Raw genomic sequence first — 3,190 nt, 5'->3', positions numbered from 1 at the left:
CAATCTTTGAAAAAATGACTTACCAAGCATGGCAAACAACTCAAATATGTAGAGCAAAATGTTCTGAAACGGCTTCACTTCAGCTTCGATTGGAGCCGTGCTGGGGGCGAAGTGAATTTACTCTATTGGTGTCATAGCCCCTGTAGGAGTTCAGAGTTAAGAGGTCAAGAGTTAATGTTTCCATTGTAACACCTCCAGATTTGACAGAGAAACACTCATTTTTAACACTTGATTTTAACTACTATCATTTTACACCTCAGAGTTACATTAAAAGAATGTGACTCTACTTAGAGTAAAATTAACTCTACTTTTGCAAGGAGACTATTAACACCAAAAAATTTAACACTTTTGAATTTGCTGTGTAGGGATGTTTTCATTTGATTTGATGGTACTTCAGTGGTGACCTGTCCTGGGTGTACCCCGCCTCTCGCCCTGTGGTGGGTGGGGTCGACTCCTCTCTGACTCTGGTTGGATGATAAAGGGATAATAAAAGAAATTAAAAATGCGCAGTAAGAGTAACGTATAGTTGCTCTGACTTTATATCTCCATGATATCAGCTGTTTGTGAGGCTGCAGCACATGAAAAATGAACTCTGCGTGTGTTTTTGTATTGAAGTACCCGTCAGATTTAGTTAGTCGTTGACTCTGTTCCGGATCCTTCTGGTCCTCGTTAAACCCGGGGTCAGTGTTTTCATTGTACTGCACTTGGTTGTGTTGAGCTACAGTTGAGATTTTTATGCAGGCACTGACAGAGATCCTCATCATGATTCAAAACTTAACAGGTTATTATCTCCACTTATTGACTCCAACTTGTGAAGAAAATAACACAAAACTATCATCGACTTCATATTTGGGTGGCAGAAACAGACTTCCACAGTCAGGTCGTGCAGTCTGCAGAAAACTGGAAACACTCATCTTTGGCAAATCATTTTCCAAACTATAAAACAATAGAGACATAAAACTGTGGGCTCATGTTGCTGTCCACGCATTTTATTACAATAAATCTGGCTGGGCCATCTCTCCTTTCAAGTACAGCGACGACTGATAACTCCATTAACTTTTCCCTTATTATAACAGCCAGATCTCCCAGCGATACGACTGTAATCTCATTGAATACAGAATAAAAAGTATTATTTGGGTCACATTGCAGCAATAGTTCTGAATTTGACACATAGTCAGTAGTTTCAAAGAAAATGTAACCTGCGTGACCTCAAATGAAACTTCACGAGCTTTCGTGTTGATCGCTTTGAGAGACGGGGCCGGTCTGGGATCCTTTTGTGTGGTTTCAGCTCGTTTGCACAGACACATTTGATTGTTTGATCCTGTTTCCACTGTTGAGATCCTGATGAAATTTTCTTCATAATGACCCGGCAGAGTCATTATGAAGCAAATTAGCTCGGCAATAGGAAGTTGAATTTTTCTTTCAGGGTTCAAACAGAAAACCACAAACACATTTAGACTGAGCTCAAACCAACAGAGGGCTTTGGTGAAGATGAAAAGATTTTCAAGCACCCGAGCACACCGTGTGAGTCTTTACAAAAATCAAAAGCAACCCTCTTGACCCTGGAGGTCCCTCAGTCCTCTAAAACAAAACCACGTTAATCACATTGTATTTCATGACAAGCTGTCAGAGGCATTAAAACCATGATATATCCACAGACTGTATATGACAGATGGACACAATCACTGTGACATCACTCGCTGGGTTTGGTTTCTTCTTAGAGCACAAAATATGTGAGCAGTGCCGCTGCTGGTCTGCACTGTATGAATGTGCACTATTTACTAGAGATGGACGATCTGATAATACAACACGTTCTCACTCCCAACTCGTCAAACGTGTGACGCATGGTCAGGCTCCCTCTGCTGCACTTATGGACGCGCAGGGTACCCCTCTCGCGTCGGGAATTGACGTGAAGGGTCCTCCGATTGAAGAGATTGCCGCGGAAGTGCCTGCTGTCGGTATATTTAGACATTTTCCAAATCACATTGTAGTGACGTATACTGAACACAATAAATTATATAATGTAAACAACTACCTGAAAAACAGGTAGAACGATACTTTTGTATCGTTTATTGCATTTACGGAGGGAGTGATGTATGCTGGGTAATGGCACAGCTAGCTACTGGGTGACTTTATTCACCCGCTTCGGCTGTTATCAGTCCATACAATGGGCGTTATTAGCACAAATCAGTCCCATAGATATGGGCCATCTCCTGCTAGATTGTTCAGAAGGTTGTTCTCATCCATCCAGATGGAGGATCACTAACAGGAGCGTGGAAGACTCCAGAATCCACTCTGGCTGCAATCCGGTGGATATGCAGTGGGTACAGGTAAGACCATTTAAACGGACAGCATTTATAAAATGACTATTAAAAGTCAGCGAGTGTCAGTAATGTTAATGTGGTTATCTTAGTAATACACCGAGTGCTAATATAACAGCTTTAAGATGCATTTGTAGATATTATTACGTGTTTTACCGTCTTTATGGTGCTAGCTTAAAGTTACGGTGTAAATGTTAGCTTATATTGGAGGAAAGCTGTTACTGTTTAAACGATGTTAGCACAGAAATATTAGCTTCTGTCATGACTGATGAAGTTACTAGTTAATAAAGTTTCCAGTAAAGTGTTTAATCGCAGCCACAGATTGACAGCAAATATCTCGATTAGCTTCAGTGCATCTATAATAAATATGTGCAAGTTTCAGTGCTTCGTTTAAACTGTATGTGTCTGTATCATGGGATGGATACACCCTTAACAAAACAAAGAAAATATTACAAAACCAATTTTCCCCTCATGCTGCCGGACGCGCCTCGAGGAACCAGCTCCATTTAAAACATCACAGTCAGCTGTAAAGTGTCGTTTCAGTTTTTATACAACGTCAAAGAGCTTCATGTTTGAACAATCAGCTTATGAACAGGAATAAGATCTGCACGGTCTGGTTCTGGTTGGATGCAAACAAACAGCTGTGTGTTAATCCAGCAGCAGGACATGCTGGAGGATGGAGCTCAGCTGAAACGACCCATGAAGTCCTCACCGGCTCTCATGTTTACCATCAGGACCAATCCCTGCAACTGAAATATAATCTACTAAATATCAGAGTTGAGAAGGTTGTGTTAGCGTGTGGTGAGTGCAGGATGGGGAACTCCATCCTAACGACAAATTTCATTTCCTTAAAAAGGCATCAAGAGAAG

The sequence above is a fragment of the Rhamphochromis longiceps genome, linkage group LG3 (assembly GCF_057381845.1).
Source record: "Rhamphochromis longiceps isolate RC_006_pf linkage group LG3, R_longiceps_female_GT1.1, whole genome shotgun sequence".
NCBI lineage: Eukaryota > Metazoa > Chordata > Actinopteri > Cichliformes > Cichlidae > Rhamphochromis > Rhamphochromis longiceps.
Note: the sequence above shows the minus strand (reverse complement) of the source record.